At 42.3% G+C, this 25696-nt stretch overlaps 1 long non-coding RNA gene across 2 annotated transcripts in view; it reads right to left on the bottom strand.

Moving 5' to 3' along the window:
- LOC140203311 (uncharacterized) overlaps positions 1-15879 on the bottom strand; it is a 29985-nt gene extending 14106 nt beyond the window's left edge. Inside the window, exons 1-4 of one of the 2 annotated variants that reach the window (XR_011887339.1) lie at positions 15859-15879; positions 15519-15668; positions 14693-14826; positions 8729-8771 (exon numbers count right to left, since the gene is read on the bottom strand). This is a non-coding gene — a long non-coding RNA (uncharacterized lncRNA). Of the gene's footprint in view, positions 1-8728; positions 8772-14692; positions 14827-15518; positions 15732-15858 lie in introns of those variants that run through there. The other variant, XR_011887338.1, reaches the window with a different exon arrangement.
- Positions 15880-25696: the final 9817 nt, after the last annotated feature.

The raw sequence follows: 25696 nt of genomic DNA, 5'->3' as shown, positions 1-25696 counted from the left end.
GAGAGAGGAGGATGGGGAGCACACCAGCAAACATTGGAGGAGAGCGATAATGGCATAGAGGTCTTCAAACTGACATGCAGTCGGCTGCAGTCTTGAGGCCACAAATCAAGGCTGCTGTGATCAGATGTTTTGATCTCTGCTTGGCACGGCCAGAAATGATATTTTAAATGCATTGAAATGACTGAAGGGATTCATAAAATATAGAAATGCTATCCCAGTCTGAACACTTTAAATCACACTGGTTTTGCTGCTCTCAATATAATGTACTCCAGTGAAACTGTGAGTTGGCACAAAAGGTTGCATCCTGAATTTTCAATTCAATTTCTGTTGTTAATTATTGAACTGTGCATGCTAAGTCAAAGTCAAAGTAATTTATTATCAAAGTACATATACTGTATGTTACCACTTACTACCCTGAGATTTATTTTCTTGCAGGCATTTACAGGAAAAATAAAGAAATATAATAAAATATATGAAGCACTGTGCATAAAGAAAACTGACAAAGAACCAAAGAGCAAAAGAAGACAAACTACAAATAAAAATAATATTGATAACCTGAGTCATGGAGTCCTTGAAAGTGAGGTTGTAGATTGTGGAATCAGTTCAGAGTTGTGTGAGTAAAATTATCCAGGAGTATGATAGTTATAAGGTTATAAATCTTCCTGAACCTGATAGTATGTGACCTAAGGCTGCTACGCCTCCTTCCTGATGGTAATAGTGAGAAAAGAGCATGGCTTTGGTAATGGGTGTTCCCCTGTTTTGACAGCACTCCATGTGAGTGTATTCAATAGCTGGGAGGGCTTTGCCTGTGATGGACTGGGGTATATCTACTACTTTTTCAACCTTTTCCATTCATGGGCAGAGGTGTTTCCATACCGGACTGATGGGGTGGTGTGAGTATTTCAGAGTCTCCTGGGATTTTCACACACAACAGTCTCTAGAGTTTCCAGAGAATGGTGCAAAGAGCAAAAAAAAAACAATCCAATGAGTGGCAGTTCTGTAGATGAAAAACTTTGCTAATAAGATTATAAAATTATGATGGGTATCGATACAGTGAATGCAAGCAGGCTTTTTCCACTGAGGCAAGGGGAGAAAAAAACCAGAGGACATGGGTTAAGGGTGAGGGGGGAAATGTTTAAAGGGAACATTAGGGGGGGTTTCTTCACACAGAGAGTGGTGGGAGTATGGAATGAGCTGCCAGACGAGGTGGTAAATGCGGGTTCTTTTTTAACATTTAAGAATAAATTGGACAGATACATGGATGGGAGGTGTATGGAGGGATATGGTCCGTGTGCAGGTCAGTGGGACTAGGCAGGAAATGGTTCGGCACAGCCAAGAAGGGCCAAAAGGCCTGTTTCTGTGCTGTGGTTTCTATGGTTCTATGGTAAGAGAGGTCAGGGGAGAATGGCCAGACTGGTTTAAGCTGACAGAAAGGTGACAGTAGCTCAAATAACCACACATTGCAATAGTGGTGTGCAGAAGAGCGTCTCTGAATGCACAACATGTCAAACCTTGAAGTGAGGGGCTACAGCAGCAGAAGATCATTAACAAACACTCAGGGACCACTTTATTAGGCACCTTCTGTACCTTCTGTACCTTTCGAAGAGCTTATTAGAACTGAAACTCCTTTTTACTGGGCTGGTCAGCCCCTCACTAATAAGTCAATGGATGTAGCGGTGAGATAACCACCTTTCTCGAGCTCCATACGTCTAGGGTCGATATGACTTGGATCCCACCAGACCGGGAGAGCCAGGATGTTTCGACCACCTGCACCCCATCTGAGTGAACACTGTGTAAATACTACCCACATGAAATTAGCTATTGGCAAGAAATAACAGATCGTACACTGGAACAATTATAAAGAAAGTATATTTACAACTTTCAATTTTATCAAACAGTTGACAGGAAAGAGAAAAGAAAAAAAAACTAAAAGGGCCCATTACAGTTAACCCAGTCCAAACGTGCACATAAGTTGGAGCTCATCTTGAAGTTGTCTTTCACTCACACATTGGACCCAAGGTCTCCGTGAAAGCACACACAACCTTCCGAATGTTGCTTGAAATCCATCTTGGACAAATGGGCTCCCCCATGGGAGTATTAGTCCTTCCTTCTTGAAGTTAATCATCTCCACACAGCATCTTGTGCAAAAGGGGCAGCGTCCTCAGCCACCCTCCCTCCTGCATTCTCCCAGCTCCCGTCAAAAAAAAAACTGTGACCCACACCACTGTCCTTCACAAATCCTCTCTGCCCCTCGTTCTCTAGAACCTTCTCCATCCTGACTGGCTGACCAAACATTCCTAAGTTGAACAACATAGCCCTTTGTCTTTAGCTCAAACCCAAACATGCTGAAAGCAGAACAGACTGCTCTTACAGAACTAAAATGAAAAACCTTAAGAAATCTTAACCATGGTGATATAGAACTCTTCAGATTAAAGACAGGTGGAAGACCATGATCACCAACATCTTATGACAAGGCACATAATGATGATGATCTGAACCTAATTAAGTGGCTACTGGGTGTAAATCTACACCACAGTTCTTCAAAAGTAAATGTATTTCTGATGTAGCTAATGTAACAGGAGTCTAGAATATGATGGAAAAGTGAAAAATGCTCCATTGGCTCCAGTCATTATTGTGTAAGGAGCTATATGATGCCAGAATAAATCAAACCATCCTCGATTTAAATAGGTATGCTTGAACTCATAGAATTTATTGGAAAAGACTTTTTCTTTGCACTAAATTATCACTCAATAAATATAATTCAGGCAGCAACTGGATATGTTTCTTTTTAATTACTGTATCTCTGGTTTCAAGATTTGCTGTATGCCCTTTCTTCTGTTGGAGACTAATCAAGCTTGAGTAATCCCATTATTTCAGTAAAATGCCACCATTCCAGTTTCATAAATAACAACATCTTTCATGTTCAGATTTTGTCTGAATATTAATTCCCTTCCACTATGCCCTCTCTGATTAACAAAATAATTTTATTTGGTATTCACAATAAGGCATTTTCAGGAGTTCTGCTTTCCATATAAATTCAGTGACATCTTATCTGGATATACTGTAGAAGCTCTTAACTTTCAGATGTTGTTGAACTACGGGGCCCCTGGCACTGAGTCTGGCCCAATGGCTCGGAGGGGTAGGGAACTGAAGAAGATGGCAGCAGTAACAGTGGACTCTATATTTAGAGGGATAGATGGATGATGCTGTGGATGCGACAAAGAAACGTGGATGGTAGTTTGCCTCTGATGTGCCAGAGTCTGCGATGTTTCTAAACGCCTCCACAATATCCTGAAAAGGGAGGGTGAGCAGCCAGAAGTCGTGATGCATATTAGTACAATGACATAGGTAGAAAAAGGGAGGAGCTTCTGAAAACAGGACACAGGGAGGTAGGAAGGAAGCTGAGAAGCAAGATCTCAAGGGTAGTACCTTGAGATTCCTGCCTGTGCCATGCAATATCGAGGATAGGAATAGAATGAGCAGATAATGCTTGGCTGAAGAGCTGGAGCAGGGTGCAGGGATTCAGATTTCTGGATAATTGGGACCTCTTCTGGGGCATGTGTGACCTGTACAAGAGGGATGGGTTGCACTTGAATCCAAGGGGGACCAATATTTTTATGGACAAGTTTACTAGACTTGTTGGGGTGGTCATATAAAGAGTAAAAGATTAGATTTGATTATGAGGACGCGCAGTCCTCTTTTATTGTCATTTGGTAATGCATGCATTAAGAAATGATACAATATTCCTCTGGTGCGATATCACAAAAACACAGGACAGACCAAGACTGAAAAACTGACAAAAACGACATAATTATAACATATAGTTACAAAAGCGCAAGCAATACTGTAACTTAATGAAGAACAGGCCATTAGCACGGTAAAAAGTTCAAAGTCTCTCGAAAGTCCCACATCTCATGCAGACGGGAGAAGGAAGAAAACTCTCCCTGCCATACCCGACCACAGTCCGACTCTGAGTCATCCGAAAACTTCGAGCTCTGACCAGCCCTCCGACACTGAGTACTGAGCACCATTTCTATCCGAACGCTTCGACCCCAGCCCCGGCTGCCAGCGGCAAAGCCGAGGATTTTTGGGCTTTCCCTCCGGAGATTCTTGAAAGGGAGGTGAGAGTTGATATTGGACACTGGAAAATTATGCTGGTGAGGTAGTAATGGGGGACAAATAAATGAGAGATGAACTCAATGAGTACTGTGCCTCAGTCCTCACTGTGGAACACATTAGCTGTGTACCAGAGGTCTGTGAGTGTGAGGGAGCAGGAGTGAGTGCCATTGCTATTACAAAGGAGAAAGTGCTAAGCAAACTCAAAGGTCTGAAAATGGATAAGTCACCTGGACCAGATGAACTAAATTGCAGAGTCTTGAGAGTGGTTGCTGAAGGGATAATGGATGCATTGGTCATGATCTTTCAAGAATCACTTGATTCTAGCATGGTCCCGGAGGACTAGAACATTGCAAACTTCTCTCCTCTCTTTAAGAAGGGAGGAAGGCAAAAGAAAGGAAATTATAGGCCAGTTGGCTTAACCTCAGTGGTTGGGAAAGTGTTGGAGTCTATTATTAAGGATGAGGTTTCGGGGTACTTGGAAACTAATGATAAAATAAGTCAAAGTCAGCATGGTTTCTGTGAAGAGAAATCTTGCTGACAAATCTCTTAGAGTTCTTCGAGGAAGTAACAAGGAGGGTGGGCAAAAGACAGGCAGTGGATGTCACTTACTTGGATTTTCAGAAGGCATTTGATAAGGTGCCACACATGAAGCTGCTTAACAAGATAAAATCCTATGGTGTTACAGGATAGATACTGGCATGGATAGCAGAATGGCTGAGAGGCAGGAGGCAGAGAGTGGGAATAAAGGGGGCCTTTTTCTGGTTGGCTGCCGGTGACTTGTGATGTTCCTCACGGGTAAGTATTGGGACAGCTGCTTTTCACATTGTTTATTAATAATTTAGACCGTGGAATTGATGGCCTTTCGCAAATTTTGCACTTGATATGATGATAGGTGGAGGGGTAGGTAGTGTTGAGGAAGCAATGTGATTCCAGCAGGACTTGGACAAATTGAAGGAATAGAGAAAAAAATTATAGATGGTTTACAGTGTTGTGAAATGTATGATTATAGATTTTGGTACAACGAACAATAGTGCAGACTATTATCTAATTGGGGAGAAGGTTCAAATATCAGAGGTGCAGAGGGATTTAGGAGTTCTCTTCCAAAACTCCCAGAAGGCTAATTACAAGTTGAGTCTGTGGTAAAGAAGGCACATGCAATGTTGACGTTTATTTCAAGGGGAATAGAATATAAAAACAAGGAGATAATGCCGAGGATTTATAAGACACTAGTCAGGCCACACTTGGAGTGTTGTCAACATTTTTAGGCCCCTTATCTCAGAAAGAAGGTGTTGTCATTGGAGAGAGTCCAGAGGAGGTTCACAAGGATAATTCCAGGAATGAAGCATTTGGCTGCTTTGGGCCTGTACTCACTGGAATTTAGAAGAATGCACAGGGATCTAATTGAACCTATCGAATATTGGAAGAACTAGATAAGGTGAATATAGGGAGGATGTTTCCTATGGTGGGGGTATCTAGAACTAGGGGGCACGGCCTCAAAATTGAAGGGCAACCTTATAGAACAGAGGTAAAGAGGAATTTTTTTTAGCCAGAGAGTAGCGAATCCGTGGAATGCTCTGCCACAGACTGCTTTGGAGGCCAATTCTGTGGGCATATTTAAAGCAGAAGTTTCCTGAATGCTCAGGGTATTAAAGGATATGGCTAGAAGGCAGGTGCATGGGGTTGAGTGGGATCCAGGATCAGTCACGATGGAATGACAGACTCGATAGGCTGAATGGCCTAATTCTGCTCCTATGTCTTATGGTCTTATACATTGGGTAATTCAACAATCACGGAAATCCAAACAAATGTTGGAGATCTCAGTCAAGTGGGTATGAATACAATGCTTCCTATGATGGGAGAGTCTAAGACCAGAGGACACAGCCTCAGAATAGAGGAGTATTCCTTTAGAATGGATATTAGGAGGTATTTCTTTTGCCAGAGAGTGGTGAATCTGTGGAATTCATTGCCACAGCAGCTGTAGAAGCCACGTTATTGGGTATATTTAAGGCAGAGGTTGATCGGTTCATGATTCAACAGGGCATGAAGGGATACAGGGAGAGGGCAGGAACAGGGGCTGAGAGGGAAAATGGATCAGCCATGATGAAATGGTGAAGCAGACTTGATAGGCCATATAGCCTAATTCTGTTCCCATACCTTTTGGTCTTATGGTCTAAATTCACAGTTTCATAAAGGTGTGCTCTCTTGTTACGATGGATTCCAAACTTCAAGATCCTGGCCTCAGTGCCTCCTTATGGAACTGTATCCTCGATTTCCTCATTTGCAGACCCCATTCAGTTTGAATTGGCAACCACATCTCCTCAACAACCTCTATCAGTATAGTTGCACTACAAGGTTGTGTTAGTCCCCTGCTCTACTTGCTTTATACTTATGAATGTATGGCTAAGCACAGCTGCAAAGCCACATTTAAGCTTGCTGACAACACCACTGTCTTAGGCTGAATCAAAGGTGGTGAAGAATCAGTATATAGGAGAGAGATTGAAAATATGTCTGAGTGGTGCCACAACAACAACCTTTTAATCAACGTCAGCAAGAACAAGGAGCTGATTATTGACTTCAAGAGGAGGAAACTAGAGGTCCATAAGCTAGTCCTCATTGTAGGATCAGAGATGGAAGGGTTCACCAATTTTAAAATCCACGGTGGTCCTGTCCTGGACCCAGCACGTAAGTGCAATTATGAAGAAAGCATGGCAGCGCCTCTACTCCCTCAGGAGTTGGCGAGGATTTGGCAGGACATCTAAAACTTTGACAAACTTCTGTAGCTGTGTGAGCATTGAGCATATCTACATGAAGTATTGACGCAGGAAAGCAGCATTCATCACTAGGACCCCAACCGCCCAGGTCATACTCATTTCCTGCTGCTGTCATCAGGACGAAAATACAGAAGCCTCAGGACTCACATCACTAGGTTCAGGAGCAATTATTACCCCTCAACTACCAGGCTCTTGAACCAAAGGGGATAACTTCACTCAACTTCACTTACCCCAGCATTGAAATGTCCCCACAACCAATGGACTCACTCTCAGGGACACTTCATCTCATGTTCTCGATTCTTATTGCTTGTTTACTTATTTGTATTATTTCTTTCTTTTTGTATTTGTACAGTTTGTCTTCTACACTCTTTGTTTACCAGAAGGAAACACAGAAACATAGAAAACCTACAGCACAATACAGGCCCTTCGGCCCACAACACTGTGCCGAACATGTACTTATTTTAGAACTTACCTAGGATTACACATAGCCCTCTGTTTTTCTAAGCTCCATGTACCTATCCAGGAGTCTCTTAAAAGACCCTATCATATCCACCTCCACCACCGTTGCCAGCAGCCCATTCCACACACTCACCACTCTTTGAGTAAAAAAGACTTGGCATCTCCTCTGTACCTTTTTCCAAGCATCTTAAAACTGTGCCCTCTCATGCTAGCCATTTCAGCCCTGGGAAAAAGCTTCTGACTATCCACATGATCAATGCCTCTCATCATCTTATATACCTCCATCAGGTCACCTCTCATCCACCGCCGCTCCAAGGAGAAAAGGCCGAGTTCACTCAACTTATTTTCATAAGCCATGCTCCCCAATCCATGCAATATCCTTGTAAATCTCCTCTGCACCCTTTCTATAATTTCCACATCCTTCCTATAGTGGAATGACCAGAACTGAGGTCAATACTCCAAGTGGGGCCTAACCAGGGTCCTATATAGCTGTAACATTACCTCTCAGCTCTTAAACTCAATCCCACGGTTGATGAAGCCCAATACACCGTATGCCTTCTTAACCACAGAGTCAAACTGCACAGCAGCTTTGAGTGTCCTATGGACTCAGACCCCAAGATCCCTCTGATCCTCCACACTGCCAAGAGTCTTATTATTAATACTATATTCTGCCATCATATTTGACCTACCAAAATGAACCACCTCACACTTATCTGGGTTGAACTCCACCTGCCACTTCTCAGCCCAGTTTTGCACCCTATCAGTGTCCCACTGTAACCTCTGACAGCCCTCCACACTATCCACAACACCCCCAACCTTTGTGTCATCTGCAGATTTCCTAACCTATCCCTCCCCTTCTTCATCCAGGTCATTTATAAAAATCATGAAGAAAAGGGGTCCCAGAAAAGATCCCTAAGAAATCGATATTCATGGCATCAGGTTAGAGAGTACCGCTATGCAATATAAGGTGGGTGGCCTGATCTCAGCACATTTGGAAGCAGTCGACCAACTCATCAAAACAGGAATGGGAATTGGAATTAAAATGTTTGGCCACCGGGAAGTACCATTTGTGACGGATGGTGCGGAGGAACTCGGCAAAGCGGTCCCTCCCCAACTTACAGTGGGTCTCAACAATGTAGAGGATGCCTCATTGGGAGCACCGGACTCAATCGCACCAACCCCAGCAGATTCACAGGTGAAGTGTTGCCTCATCTGGAAGGGCTGTTTCAGGCCCTGAATAAAGGTGAGGAAGGAGGTATATGAGCAGGCGTGGCACCCCGACTGTTTGCAGGGATAAGTGTCCGCAGGGAAGTTAGTGGGAAGGACAGGCCCACCAAATGTTTGAACCAATGATCTGGAGACATACGTTTAACACTCACCACAGCAGCTGGGTATGTAAATTCAGCTCATTAATAACAACATCTGTAATAAAAAGAAAGATTAGTTTCAGTTGATGTGACAATGAATTGATTAACCTGCTGTTAAAAAAAACACCTGTTTCATCTGATGTTCTTTTAGAAAGGAAATCCATTGTCCTTAAAAGTATGGTCTTGATGTGCTCACAGTTGTGGGCTTCACTGCCTTGTCAAGGAACCGAGCAAACAACTTGGTTCAAGGAAATCAGGTTTGGTAATAAATCTTGCTAGCAAGCACCCATATAATAGTAATGAGTAAAAATTAGAGAGATTGTATGCCTCATGCAATGTTTAGTAGTCAAGATCCGTGTTGAGTTAATTACGTTCCAGTCAAATGTAAATGTATATCATTTAAATATACTCAGTGTATATTTAAAATAAAATAGCCACTGAGTTCATATTAATGCACAAACAAAAATCTGAGTTTATACTATATATATAGTATTCTGTATCCTTGCCCCCTTCCTCTAATCTCCACTCTAATCTTTCATTTTTTATCACCTGCCTACTACTTCTCCCTATGTCCCCTCCTCCTTCCATTCTTCCTTTCTCCTATGGACCACTATAGAACCATAGAACCATAGAAACTACAGCACAGAAACAGGCCCTTTGGCCCTTCTTGGCTGTGCTGAACCATTTTCTGCCCAGTCCCACTGACCTGCACACGGACCATATCCCTCCATACACCTCCCATCCATGTATCTGTCCAATTTATTCTTAAATGTTAAAAAAGAACCCGCATTTACCACCTCGTCTGGCAGCTCATTCCATACTCCCACCAATCTCTGTGTGAAGCCCCCCCCAATGTTCCCTTTAAACTTTTCCCCCCTCACCCTTAACCCATGTCCTCTGGTTTTTTTCTCCCCTTGCTTTAGTGGAAAAAGCCTACTTGCATTCATTCTATCTATACCCATCATAATTTTATATACCTCTATCAAATCTCCCCTCATTCTTCTATGCTCCAGGGAATAAAGTCCTAACCTATTCAACCTTTCTCTGTAACTGAGTTTCTCAAGTCCCGGCAACATCCTTGTAAACCTTCTCTGCACTCTTTCAACCTTATTTATATCCTTCCTGTAATTTGGTGACCAAAACTGAACACAATACTCCAGATTCGGCCTCACCAATGCCTTATACAACCTCATCATAACATTCCAGCTCTTATACTCAATACTTCGATTAATAAAGGCCAATGTACTAAAAGCTCTCTTTACGACCCTATCTACCTGTGACGACACTTTTAGGGAATTTTGTATCTGTATTCCCAGATCCCTCTGTTCCACTGCACTCCTCAGTGCCTTACCATTAACCCTGTATGTTCTACGTTGGTTTGTCCTTCCAACGTGCAATATCTCACACTTGTCAGTATTAAACCCCATCTGCCATTTTTCATCCCATTTTCCCAGCTGGTCCAAGTCCCTCTGCAGGCTCTGAAAACCTTCCTCACTGTCTACTACACCTCCAATCTTTGTATCATCAGCAAACTTGCTGATCCAATTTACCACATTATCATCCAGATCATTGACATAGATGACAAATAACAATGGACCCAGCACTGATCCCTGTGGCACACCACTAGTCACAGGCCTCCACTCAGAAAAGCAATTCTCTACCACCACTCTCTGGCTTCTTCCATCGAGCCAATGTCTAATCCAATTTACCACCTCTCCATGTATACCTAGCGACTGAATTTTCCTAACTAACCTCCCATGCGGAACCTTGTCAAAGGCCTTACTGAAGTCCATGTAGACAATATCCACTGCCTTCCCTTCATCCACTTTCCTGGTAACCTCCTCGAAAAACTCCAACAGATTGGTCAAACATGACCTACCACGCACAAAGCCATGTTGACTCTCCCTAATAAGTCCCTGTCTATCCAAATGCTTGTAGATTCTGTCTCTTAGTACTCCCTCCAATAACTTACCTACTACTGACGTTAAACTCACCGGCCTATAATTTCTCGGATTACTTTTCAATCCTTTTTTAAACAACGGAACAATATGAGCCACTCTCCAATCCTCCGGCACTTCACCCGTTGACAGCGACATTTTAAATATTTCTGCCAGGGCCCCCGCAATTTCAACACTAGTCTCCTTCAAGGTCCGAGGGAACATTCTGTCAGGTCCCGGGGATTTATCCACTTTAATTTTCCTCAAGACAGCAAGCACCTCCTACTTTTCAATCTGTACAGTTTCCATGGTCTCACTACTTGATTCCCTCAATTCCATAGATTTCATGCCAGCTTCCTTAGTAAATACAGACACAAAAAACCTATTTAAGATCTCCCCCATTTCCTTTGGTTCCGCACAAAGCCGACCACTCTGATCTTCAAGAGGACCAATTTTATCCCTTACAATCCTTTTGCTCTTAATATACTTGTAAAAGCTCTTTGGATTATCCTTCACTTTGACTGCCAAGGCAACCTCATGTCTTCTTTTTGCCCTCCTGATTTCTTTCTTAAGTGTTTTCTTGCACTTCTTATACTCCTCAAGCACCTGACTTACCCCCTGTTTCCTATACATTTCATACAACTCCCTCTTCTTCTTTATCAGAGTTGCAATATCCCTTGAGAACCAAGGTTCCTTATTCCTATTCAATTTGCCTTTAATCCTGACAGGAACATACAAACTCTGCACTCTCAAAATTTCCTCTTTGAAGGCTTCCCACCTACCAATCACATCTTTGGCAGAGAACAACCTGTCCCAATCCACGCTTTTTAGATCCTTTCTCATTTCTTCAAATTTGGCCTTCTTCCAGTTCAGAACCTCAACCCTAGGACCAGATCTATCCTTGTCCATGATCAAATTGAAACTAATGGTGTTATGATCACTGGAACCAAAGTGCTCCCCTACACAGACTTCTGTCACTTGCCCTAATTCGTTTCCTAACAGGAGATCCAATATTGCATCCCCTCTAGCTGGTCCCTCTATATACTGATTTAGAGAACTTTCCTGAACACATTTTACAAACTCTAAACCATCTAGACCCCTAACAGTATGGGAGTCCCAATCAATGTATGGAAAATTAAAATCCCCTACCACCACAACTTTATGTTTCCTGCAGTTGCCTGCTATCTCTCTGCAGATTTGCTCTTCCAAGTCTCGTTGACTATTGGGTGGTCTGTAATACAATCCCACTAATGTGGCCATACCTTTCCTGTTTCTCAGCTCCACCCATAAGGACTCAGTAGACAAGCCCTCTAATCTGTCCTGCCTGAGCACTGCTGTAATATTTTCCCTAACAAGCAGTGCTACTCCCCACCTTTCATTCCTCTGCCTCTCTTATCAGATCCTTCCTTCTCCAGCCCTTGACCTTTCCCACCCACATGGCTTCACCTATTACTATCCAGCTAGCTTCTTTCCCCTCCCCCCACCTTTTTATTCAGACATCTTCCCCCCTTCCTTCTGGCCCAAAACGTCCACTATTTACTCTTTTCCATAGATGCTGCCTGACCTGCTGAGTTCCTCCAGCATTTTGTGTGTGTTGCTTCAGTATCTTATATGAGGTGTATGGGGTATCCAGGGAGGGGTGGCACCTCTGGTGAATGGGCTTGTTATGTCCATTCTGGGGCATCTCATTCACCTTTGAACCCCACTGGACACTTAGCTCTCACTTGTGGCTCCAAGTAGCTGTTTGTATGCGATAGCGGCCACACATCAGTACACCGCTTCGACAGGTGGGCTAAATCAGGTGAGGTTAGCCAGTGGGCCTCGTACCCCGATGAGATAGGGACATGCCTGTCCCAGCATGCAAAGTGGCGGACTGGGTGGATGAGATCTACGGTGAGATCCAACTGCTAGAAAGGCAGTACTGCAACACTCGAGGAGAGCGAAGGGCATGATAAGCACAGAAGATGTCATGGTTATCCACTGCAGCCAAGGAAGACCACAGTTCTAATGCTTGTTTGTACCACTGGACACAGACTTCTGAGATTGAGAAAGTCAAACCGTCTAGTGCAACGGCACCAGACTCTCTCGCATAGGTTTTCTGTCATTGTAGGACACAATGGACAGCCATTCTAATAATATTCAAAGATTCAAAATACATTTATTATCAAAGTATGTATGCAGGGTACAACTCCGAGACCGGCCTTCCCCAGAGACAACCATGAAATGAAGAGAACCACGGAACTGTTCAAACAATAAACGTCAAACCTAATCCCCCCCACCACCCCCCGACACAAGCAAACAAAATCAAATCACGCAAATGGCGACAAAAAAATGAGCGAAAAGCACAGAATATGGAACACGAAAACGAAAGAATCTAAGCATGTTCAGTTCAGCTCAGTGTTCGTTATCTGCAGACGGCCCCGATTTAAAATCACCCAAACTAGGAGCACCCAGAAACCAGAAACACATCATAATGCTAATATATGTATGCATTACCAGAAAACTAATGGCTATTGATTTACAGATTAAACAGAGGAAGTACATGCTATATTCATCATAAAACAATAAAACATATTTCTCAGGATTATATCTGACTGTCAGATATTATATCTGTTCTCAGCGAATGAAAGTAACAGAACAATACAAATATTGATTTGATATTTTCAGGGATTTCAAGAAATTTAGGTCAAATTTTCCATCTGTTCGTCATCATTGGTTGGAAGAGATAACAACACAATTGCAAATTGAAGTCTTCATAGGTCTGTTTGACTCTTCTTATAAGAGTAAGAGAAGCAGAATGCAAGCCACTGGTCTTTCATCAGAATAATAAGCCTTTCTTCACAGATATTGCCTCATATGCTGAGTTTTTCCAACGTCTCCAGTTTTTACTTCAGATTTCCAGTATCTGTGATATTTTAATCCCAGTAGTACTCTACACCTCCACTTCCTCCATCCCCTTGCTACCGGTTAGAATTTCACATCTCAATAATTTCTAAGAATTGCCTCTCGCATTCACAATGCAGCAAAATTGAAATAATCAGAACAAGTATTAAAAAGACTTTAACACGAGGAAATCTGCAGATGCTGGAATTTCAAGCAACACACATAAAAGTTGCTGGTAAATGCAGCAGGCCAGGCAGCATCTCTAGGAAAAGGTACAGTCGACGTCTCGGCCCGAAACATCGACTGTACCTCTTCCTAGAGATGCTGCCTGGCCTACTGTGTTCACCAGCAACTTTTATGTGTGTTGCTTAAAAAGACTTTCATATGCTTAAAAGTCAATGAGTAGCTTCTTTCTACAAAACATAATATGATAAATGATGGCTACAGTTTTAAATCTTCTGGTGTCTAGAAACCAGGCAGAGCCACTAAGGTTGTGTCGGAGGATATTCTCTCCTCGAAGAATGCCACAACCTTGTCGTTGGGTTTGGAGGCTTGCATGGCTCAATGACCTGGAGAACAATGTTGACTGGAGTCAGGGCTTTATACTTTGGCTCTTGGTAGATTCACCCATGCCAAACGGATCAAAGGGTAAAGTGGTCCACCAGTCCTCCATGATCAGGGGTTTAGCTCAGGGCCAACAACCCTGACCGGCAAAACAAACCATATAGAGAAACAGCAGTGAAGAATCCTTCTGCATCTGAGTGGCCAAGGCCAGAGAGAGATGGAGGACCTTCATTGCTGCCCTAAATGCCAGTGGCATAATGGGCAGTAAGTAAAGAAGGAGCACATGCTCACAGCAGATGAAAAGATGTTCATTTGCTTTTGGAATTACCAGTGGAAATTCAGTAGTGTGTAAGCCTGCAGCATCACAATGATATTGAACAGTTTCTGTACATTCAAGGATCTCACTTTGCCGAGAACACAAAGGAAATTGGGGTTGTGTCCCAACAGTCACAGGAGTCTTTGGCAACAGGGGAGGGTCATGGGTGGACGATTGTTCGTTGGCTGATGGGATGAATTTACAGTCAGTGAGGCAGTGAGAGAACAATTTTAGAAGTGGGAGGAGCATCAAGGATCAACTTTGTTTGCCACATACCTTTACACATAAACTGGTCGTTGATGTACTGGTATCCGCACCGGACTTTGAGGCTAATGGTCCTGGGTTCATCCGTCCGGCTCCTCGCACGCTCTCCATCGTGCCGGGTTGAGCATCGGGCTAGCAAGTCGGCCCTGTAAAAGACAAGCAAATGCTAAAGAAACAGCAAGATTGCTACCTGACATGTCACCATGCCCGAACAGGAACCACACACAATTTACATGTGTTACGAATTTGCTGAGGTGTGTGTTGGCATGACATGCAATAAATACAACATTCAACAGGTATAAAGAATAAAGAATTATATAAAAATAAAGTTAGAAGTACGAATATGGAATACAATGTGCATAAATACATAAACAATGGCATGCATTTACAATGTAAGCAGTATTATAAGAATGGTTTAAAGTGTTTACAGTGCAGTAACTGAGCTTATAAATACAGTGTGGTGTTGGTGGAGGGTGCTAAATAGAATGGTTAATCAGATTAACTGCTTGGAGTAAGAAATGTTCAAGATGGTGCAATTTTTTTTTGTTTAAATAGCCCTATAACACTTTACAGAAGGGAGTTTTTTAAAAAAGGGAATTTTCAGGGTGTGTCATTTCCACATACTTAGCATTTTTTTGAAATGGAGATTTGAGAAGTTGTGGTTGTAAGCCTGGTGGGGTGAAGTAAACTATTAGACTTGGGAATGTGATTGGTGATTGGCAGTGAGACAGGAGATGAGTGTTTGCCAAAATGTTCAGTGGACATGTGTACTCGCACAGGCAAGCTGCATCATTCCCTCAAAACCAATCAGTAATCTCCAAGATCTGGACCTTAATACCTCCTTGGGCAGTTGGATCCTGGAATTCCTCACTTGTAGATCCCAGTCAGTTTGTATTGGCAAATACATCTCCTTCACAATCTCCATCAGCACAGGAGCACTGCAGGGATGCGTGCTTAGCCCCCTCCTCTACTCGCTCTGCACCTGTGACTGTGTAACATTGAATCAGGTTCAGGGGTCTGACGAGTGAGAAAGAAAACACTGGCTGTGAAGAAATATGTTAATCATTTATTTACAAGCAGTAAAAATTCGACCAAGCATTAATGTTCCCCAGGTCACAGAAACTACAAAGCTGAATATTCAACAAACATATTTAGTTAAAAGTGTGTGCAGAGCATACCATCCCAATGGTTACGTGCACCACTTGCCTTAAACAAAGGAAGAGAGATCAAACCCCTTCTATTTTATACCTGGGATATTTGAAACTGGACACCAGGCAGATAACTAATGGAAAAAGCAGTTGTAGTTTCTAATCTAACCAATCACAATGGAAGCAACTTTCAATAATCAGAAAAAGCCACACCCCACCTCACAGGACACTCCACCCCTTGAAAGTTACAAACATGATGATCCAACCCTCAGACTAGTATGACTCTCAGGGTCTCCTTAAATTACATTTAAAACACAGAAGTGCAATACCCTCTACTCTAAAGCCAATAGTCGATTCCCAGTGTGTACTACGGTAGTCCACCAGCCTCCCTGGGCCCCAAAAGGCTGGCATACTTCCCCTGGAGAGTAATAGCTAAAGGGCTGGTCCCCCACTTGGTCTGATACATTGATTCTCAGTTGTAATCAATCAGATGGGTGATGTTACCTGACCCGTCAGAAATATAGCTACAACATTCTTGACCAGTAACAGTTCAACTGCCACTTCCCTTTCTGAGCAGGTAATCCAAGGCCATCAAAATCAGTTCCTGGGATGGTCTGGCCGCACCATGTCGAGAAAATCTATCAATCAAAGCATCCTTCCTTTGTGATAGCCCTCTTACCGACCAGCATGAGCAAGCTACTCATCCAGGCACTGGGGAGGCATACATACAGTGTCATATATCAACCACACCGCACTGTGGGAATCACAAGCAGACCTTGGAACTACATATCCAGTAAGTGCCATTCAGCGTCCAGCAAATGCCCACCTTCACAGCACCATCTGGCATAGACACAGCTGTCCCGGGATACCATTCCTGCTCACACTTTCCAACTACCTTGCACCTTGTACCTGCACTCCACATAACACCTACACCAACACTCTGTTAGTGTGGAAATCACTTTAAGAGTCAGGACCTTCCAATTAAACAAATGGTATGTAGGGAAATGCCAGCCCTTAAAGCACTTACACCACCAGGGCTATTAAGGCTCAAGTCCCTTAAGGCAGTTACCATATTCTGGGTCAAGTTTGGCTGGAATAGATTACTCCCTCCCAGCTCCCCTAAAACAGAATGTCACAACCCGAGAAGCCAGATAATTTCCCCCAACAGTCTTTTTCTTGTCAAAGGGATCGATATCAGTGGCATCCCTTCTACGAATGTAGTAAGGAGTCTTCTTACAAATTCACTGAATATTTAGAAATCACAAAACCATCAGAACTACTAGATTTGCTCCCCAAGTGCTCAATTCACTCTGAAATGTGGGCATCTCATATCCAAATTTCTACCCCATCAATTCAAATTTCATATGGCCAATATGAAATGAGTCATCCCTGAAACCAATTACATGGGGCAACAAGTAACAAAGTAACAGTTTAAGGCACAATAAACACAAAACAGATTTTAAAAAAACAAGAAACAAATTAACTGCCTTAAAAACACAAGAAACAAAGTAACAGATTAGAACACTAAACACAGAGCCCAGGCTCCACTGCTCTTCTTTAAAGCTTCGTATGGAACTACGAAAACTTAAAACAGACAGTTGAATTCTTACAGAGAAACAGCACACTTATCAGGGAACAAAGGAGAAGGAAAAAGCAATTGGGCAGGGCCCAATATTCACAGAGTCTCTTAAAGGCAAAGACCCCTGTCTCTCTCTGTCACTTTATCTCTCTCTCACACACACTCTCACACACACACTCACACGTAAACTGACGTGTGTGACCACACCTCACATTTCTCCACATTAATATCAATAACATTCTATTTACAGGGCAGGGGGATGCAGGTCAAATGAGCCCCTCTTTATGACTATGAGGTGCGAACCAGCCTCCGATTCCCACTGCTGGCGAACGTCAGGCACAGCCATCTGTGATGGCTTCAGCAGTGGATGTATAGAATCCTGAATAAGGTGCGAGGAATCCGGCAGTCATCAGGACAGGACTTGAAGAATGACTGCCGGATTCCTCGCACCTTATTCAGAACAACTCTTTCTTGCTTCCCTGGACAGTACTGCCTCCACATTGCATAGAGGGTGAGGTTGAGAGCCCTGTTTACCTGTTCCTCAGGGACCCCAGCTTTGAGCAACGCTGAAAACATTTCTTTACCGGGTATGTGGGATCCTCCACTCCCCACCTACTTATCCATCTTCTGTACCTGGCTACGCACACCTTCTTCTACATACTCAAAACCTTGTAATAATAGAATCACTGTACTTATAGGATGATCAACAGATGGTGCTGTTAAAGGCAGCTCTACCTCTCCAGGCATAACTACTTGTCCTATCACTCCAGAAAGTAATTCCACATCCACTGGTAGGCTACCACTATCGCGGTACAATTCAGTGATAAGAGCCGACTGACATTGAACTTTGTGCCCCCATCTACTGTTCTCTATTCTGCTTGGGGTTTTAAATTCCATTCAGTAAGAGAATTATACTTAAATTTAACCGTAGTCATTGCTCAAACCTGTAGTGTTGCATTCTGTTCAGGGTAAGCAAGCAGTGTTCTCAGGTCATTATTGATTGCCTGTTGGGTTGATAGGGTCCTAAAGCACCTATCCCTTTGTTAGATAGGATCACTCTATCCATATACCCATATCCCCAATAACCACAGGGCCAGAGACTCCCTAGACATTTATCTGTACCTAAACTCACTACTTCCACAGTGGAGAATTCCCAGATCTCTGTTGTCTCGAAGGTGCCCATTGTATTACCACCCACACATTCCTGATCCTCCTCCCCACCCCCCAGAAGAAGAAGCTGTAGGCTGATGCCCCAGACAGGAACACGTGATCACTGTCCTGGCCCAAACTGTTTTGGGTACACAGAGAAGAGGGCGATCATTTTGAGGATTAAACTGTATGTCCTCCCCCTCTCATTTTCATCATACGGCCAGACATCCCCATTCCACAACCTCACAGTAGAATCATTGCCCTGCCTCATCAGGGCTCGAAGCTTAATAGGGTAGTGCAGCATCTAAGTGCCGTTGCTTCATTAGCTGACAAGCTGTCTCTATATTCTTATCCTCCAACTTTGTAGCCCGACTCTGAGCCACCAATAATGATTCTCTCACAATAATACAACGCTGAATGAAATTTTCCAATTCATTCTTAAAATTCACTATCGTTTTATATCGATGCCTTACAAGTACTGCAAACAGCCACAGAGCACCCCGATGACTATCTTTTTCCTGGGAAAACCCAATGATTTAAGAAAGGAAACAATGTGGCAAAATATAACTGGTCTGACTAATCTACTGGTATTCCATTACTCATCAGCAGGTTAGCAAGACTTCCAAAACCCACACTATTGACAATTACATGGACAGGAAAGGAATGGAGGGTTATGGGCTGAGTGCAGGTCGGTGGAACTAGGTGAGAGTAAGAGTTCGGCACGGACTAGAAGGGCCGAGATGGCCTGTTTCTGTGCTGTGATTATTATATTGTTATATGGTTATTATCTGTCCAACTCAGGACTTGGCACTTCTCATGCGGAGGTTCCTCTCTTTTAAATAACTTTGTAAAAAAATACATTTCTGCTCAAAAAGCCAGGCACTGCTCACCGCATTGAAATGCAACATTGAATCAGGTTCGCAGGTCTAGTGAGCGAGACAGAAAACACTGACTGGAAATAAGTATGTTAATCATTTATTTACAAGCAGTAAAAATTTAACCAACCATTCATATTTCCCAAGTTACAGAAACTGCAAAGCTTAATATTCAACTAAAATACTTAGCTAAAAGGGCAAGCAGAGCATACCTTTCCAATGGTCATGTGCACCACTTACCTTAAACAAAAGAAGAGAGATTAGGCCCCTTCCATGTGCCATTTTTTTTTACCTGGGATTTTTGAAACTGGACACCAAGCAGCTAACCACAGAGAAAAGCAGCTATAGTTTCTAAACTAACCAATCACAACAAAGCGAATTGTGATAATCCGAATAAGCCATGCACCCCATGGCACACACTATGTGGCTAAGTATAGCTCCAACATCATATACTGTACAAGTTTGCTGATTATACTGTTGTTGTGGGCTGTATCAAAGGTGGTGATGAACCAGCATACAAGAGAGTGATTGAAAATTTGACTGAGTGGTGTAATAGCAACAACCTCTCACTCAGTGTCAATACAACCAAGGAAGTGATTGCAGACGTCAGGAGAGGGAAACCAGAGGTGCATTGGCGAGTAATCATCAGAGGATCAGAGTTGGAGAGGGTCAGTAACTTTAAATTCCTGGGTGTCACTATCTCAGAGGATCTGTCTTGAACCTGTCATATAAATATAATTGCAAAGAAAGCACAATACGCCTCTAATTCCTCAGGAGTATGCGGATGTTTGGCATGCCATCAAGCACCTTGGTAAACCTCTATAGGTGTGTAGTGGAAAGTGTGCGGACTGTCTTTGAGGGGAAAAACCTACAAAGGTAGTGGATTTGGTCCAGTGCATCAGGAATAAACCTCTTCCAACCATTGAATACATCTACATGAAAAGTTGGCATAGAAAAGCAGCATCCATCATCAAAGTTCTTCACCACCCAGGCCATGTTCTTTTCTCACTGCTGCCATCAGGTAGAAGGTACAGGTGTCTCAGTACGCACACCACCAGGTTCAGAAATAGTTACTACCCCTCAATCATCAGGCTCTTGAACAAAAGCAGATAACTACACTCATTCTACTTCTGGTGTTCCCACAACTAATGGTCTCACTTTAAGAATTTTTTATCTTGTTATTTCATGCTATTTATTTATATTTGCATTTGCACAGTTTGTTGTTCATTGATCCTGTTTACAGTTACTGTTCTATAGATTTGATAGGTATGCCCACAGGAAAAGAATCTCAGAGTTGCATGTGGAGACATACGTGCACTCTGATAATAAATTTTATTTTGAACTTTGAACTTTAACCCTGCTTTTGAATGAGTAACCAAAGAGGCAAGAAACTCATGTATACACCAGTCAAAATTATGGAGGTGACTACAGGTACATGCTGCACACCGTGACATGTCATTGCCCAAGTCCACAGTCCTTCATGTGTTGTCAAAACAACTGAGGTTGGGGGAGGGTCCAAGTTCTGTGCTACGTGCACTGAGTGCCATATGTTCAATTACATTCACTATGCAGAACAGTAGTGTAGTGGTTAGCACAACACTTTACACTACTAGAGACACAGGTTCTATTCCCACTGCTGTCTGTAATGAGTTTGTACATTCTCCCCATGACCACGTGGGTGTCCTCCTGGTATTCTAGTTTCCTCCAACAGTCCAAAGATGTACCAGTTGGTAGTTAATTGGCCATCGTAAATTATCCCATGATTAGGCTAGGATTAAGTCGAGGGATCGCTGGGTAGCTCCATTCGAAGGGCTGGAAGAGCCTATTCTGTGCTGTATCTTAAATGAAAAAATGTTTTGTATTTCCTTCAAATGGGCTCAAAAAGTCCACAAAAAAGAATCAGGACGGCTGATGTTTCCAGGATTCCCTGTGAATGTGGAGCAGTGTATATCGGCCAGACAGGACACATGGTAGAAACCTGCATCACGGAGCATTAGGAGGTGTATCTGTTTGGGTTACCCTGAGAATTCGGCAGTAGCAGAACATTATATACACAATGACCTCAGAATTGACTTTGATAGCGCAGAACTACAATGTCGCACCAGTGGCTTTTGGGACCACTTGTTGGAGGAAGCCATAGAAATAAGACTAGGGAATAAGAATTTTAACAAAGACAAAGGTCTTGCTCTAAGTAAAAACTGGAATATTATTTGAAATAAGATGGAACAGTGACAACGTGACTGGTTGAGAAACAACCAATCAGGAGGCATGGACGATGGGGGTATATATACCACTGGACTTGACATGTCTAGGCATCATCCCTGATGACGACGGCGGGGTTTGTCATTGAAACTTCAGGTAAAATCAATACCTGTACCTGTCTGGTAGCTTGCGAAGAATATATTTGACATATACGCTAGGAAAGCACAAGATTCTTTTCCTTCATTATCAAGTTCTTAATCTCGCAATGCTCCTATGGTGAAATATAAATCTGCAAGAGCCTGTAAGAGTTGATTGTGAGAATTTCAAAGTCTATACTCCACATATACTTCTCATTTATTAAGAAATCTCAAGGACCAAATTTTCTCAGTCATTTCTAAGCCAGCTACACTGTATTGTAATAGCAATTAGCAGACCACTGGACAAAGCTGTTACCAGTACTCATTCGTTCATTCATTATGTGCTGTGTTGTATGTCATGGGCAATCATGGTCTTTCCAGGACCAGGATCTTTCTTGGCAAATTTTTCTACAGAAGCGGTTTACCATAGCTTTCTTCTGAGCAGTGTTTTTACAAGATGGGTGACCCCAGCCATTATCAATATTCTTCAGAGATTCTCTACCTGGCATCAGAGATCGTATAACCAGGACTTGTGATGACCATCCACCACCGGCTCCCATGGCTTCACATGACCCTGATCAGGGATCTAAGCAGGTGCTACACCTTGTCCAAGGGTGACCTGCAGACTAACGGAGGGAAGGAGAGCCTTACATCTCCTTTGGCAGAGACATATCTCCACCCTGCCACCCACACATATACTGTGCATATTAATTAGCCCGGTGTTCTGACTCTGTTTATACTTTAGTAGAAGTCAGCATAGCTTGTTAGATATTACATACAAAATATGGTACATCAATTCAAATTAGTGCTAGTTTTTAATGACATTTGCTGGATGCAAGAACTGCTCATGGGACAGTCCATGCCTCGGGATGAATCCATCATTATGTTTATTCACAGGCCTTTAGAAAGACCTGACAATTAAAGTGGGACTTTCAGGTGCAAAAACACACATAGGCGTGGACTAGGAATGTAATTTTTGTATAAATTCTCTGACTGCTGTACCTTCTGGGAAAATATTCTACATATTTCAAAGTTATTTAACGTAGTTTAAATTATGGATACTCCCACATGGCAGATTGAATTTGATTAAGCATTTTTTCTTCGTGATGCGCATATTTCCAACTATGTTAATCTCTTCAACTAGTTACCACTCTTAAACCCACTAGATACCACAGTTATGAGTTTCTGTTCAACAAAATATTCATCATTGAAATCATTTATTTAATGCTTGGGCCACAGGTTCATTCAAAATGTAATAACTGATTTATTGGCATAATTTTCAGAGTAATTGCAATGTGTATCTCAAACTCATGCCTCAGTATATGTGACATGTATACATCACATGTACTCAGTTTACTTTATTCCTGATGGGGATAACTTGGATTTGATTTATGATCCATATGAATTTTAAACAAACTTTAAAAGTACGTCTTTTTAAAATTAAGAGATCTGTACACAATCTATAAATTTGCCAATGACACAAGCATTGTTGGCAGAGTTTCAGGTGGCGATGAGGAGGCATACAGGACTGAGATAGATCAGCTGATTGCTTGGTGTCGTGACAACAACCGTCAGTAAGGCTGAGGATTGATCGTGGATTTCAAAAAAGGAAGTTGAGGGAACACACGTCGATCGTCATCAAGGCATCTGAAGTGGAAAGAGTGAGCAACTCTAAGTTCGTGGGTGCCAGCATCGATGGAGATCTATCCTGGGTGCATGAGATTGATGCAACTACAAAGAAGACACAACAGTGGCTGTATTTCATCAGGAGGTTGAAAAGAATTGTATGACACCAAGGCCGTCGCAAATTTCTGCAGATGTAGGTTCCCTCCGGGTGCTCCGGTTTCTTTCACGGTCCGAAGACATATCGGTTGGTAGGATAATTAGTCATTGTAAATTGTCCCGTGCTAGAGTTAAATCAGGGGTGGCTGGGTGGCACTGCTGGAAGGGCTAAAAGGGCCTATTCCACACTGTATCTCAATTAATAAACATTCTAACTGATAACATCACCATGTGGTATGGAGGGACTGCTGGACAGGAACATAAAAGACTGCAGGAAATTGAAAACTCAGTCAGCTCCATCATGGGCACCAGCCTCCCTAGCATTGAGGATATCTTCAAAAGGGGATGCCTCAAAATAGCAGCATCCATCATTAAGGACCTCTTCTCATTACTAACATCAAGGAGAAGGTACAGGAGCAGCTTTTTTCAGACCAGCACCAGATTTTTGAATGGACAGTGAACCCATGTATATTACCTCAATATATTTTTGCTCTCTTTTTGAACTACTTCTCCAATTTAATATTTTTAATATATTTTATTGTAATTTATACATAAAACATAGAATAGTATCACACAAGAACAGGTCATTCAGCCCACAATGTTGTGCCAAACCATCTATAAAGCAAATCTAAAAAACCCAAGCACTAATCCCTCCTACCTACACAATGTGCATATCCCTCCATCTTCCTTACATCCACATGCCTATCCAAACGTCTCATAAAAGCCTGTAATGTATTTGCCTCTACCACCATTTCAGGCAGCACATTCTAGGCATCCATCACTCTGAGTAAAACACTTATCCCTCACATCCCCCTTGAACTTACCCCCTCTTACCTTCAATGCATGTCCTCTGGTATTAGACATTTCAACTCTGGGAAACAGAAATTCCTGGTATACTCTATCTATGTTTCTGATAATCTTATAATGACTTATAATGTTATAATGTTTCTGATGATCTATCCTCAACTTCTGCTGCTCCAGAGAAAATAACTCAACCTCTCATCCTGGTAAACCTCTTCTGCACCTCTCCAAAGCCTCAACATCCTTCCTATAATGGGGTGAGAAGAACTGTTCACAATACTCGAGTTGTGGCCTAAAAAGGGTTTTATAAAGTTGCAACATAACATCTTGTCTCAATGCCCCCACTAATAAAAGCAAGCATTCCATTAGCCTTAATCGTCTTATTATTATGTTGCAATGTACTGCTGCTGCAAAACAACTAATTTCATGACATATGCCAGTGACATCAAAGCTGCTTCAATTCTGACTTTGACATATTAAGCAATCTGTTGAACTGTTCATAATTTCATCTATTTGATTATTTATTATTATTATTATTTGATTTGATTATTCCATCTGTTTCATTATGGGGCTAAGTATGACTCCAATGCCACAGTCAAGTTTGCTGACGGCACTGCTGTTATTTATTGACACAAGATGTACTGCAGATGTTGGAAAATTAGAGTGATCAACATAATGTGCTGGAGGAGCTCAGTAGGTAGGGCAGCATCTATGGATAGGAATAAACTGTCAACGTTTCAGGCCGAAACTCTTTATGAGGACTGTATATTATTGTATCCATTGTATATGTATATTATTTATTATTTTATATATGTATATGGTTTTCGCCTTTGGACACTTTGTCTTTTGCACATTGGCTGTTTGTCAATCTTTATATGTAGTTTTTCATTAATTTTATTGTATTTCTTTGTTCCTGTGAATGCCTGCAAGAAAGTGAACCTCTGGGTAGTATATGGTGACATACACGTACTTTGAGAATCAATTGACTTTGAACTTGGAACTTCATTTTCCTGTGGAAGGAAGCAGTGAGGTTATAAGATGTTCATGCTGCAACCTAGCATCAAGTAAGACATGAAGTTGGTTTGTACCACAGCATTCAATAAGATAAAAACTAGAATGGTTGGGGGGTGGGAATCAAATTAAAGAGGCTAGGCGTGAGGAGGTTAGTTCACTACAGGGGGATGGGAACCAGTGCAGAGAGACAGAGGGGTGTAAAGTGAGGGTAGAAACAAAAAGTACTATGGAGAAAAATAAAAGTGGCAGGCCGACAAATCCAGGGCAAGCATTAAAAAGGGCCACTTTTCAGCATAATTGTATAAGGGCTAAGAGAGTTGTAAAAGAGC

Source organism: Mobula birostris, chromosome 9 (genome assembly GCF_030028105.1).
Source record: "Mobula birostris isolate sMobBir1 chromosome 9, sMobBir1.hap1, whole genome shotgun sequence".
Classification (NCBI taxonomy): Eukaryota; Metazoa; Chordata; class Chondrichthyes; order Myliobatiformes; family Myliobatidae; genus Mobula; species Mobula birostris.
The sequence above is the reverse complement of the archived record's forward strand: the minus strand, read 5'-3'. Positions and strand labels throughout refer to the sequence as shown.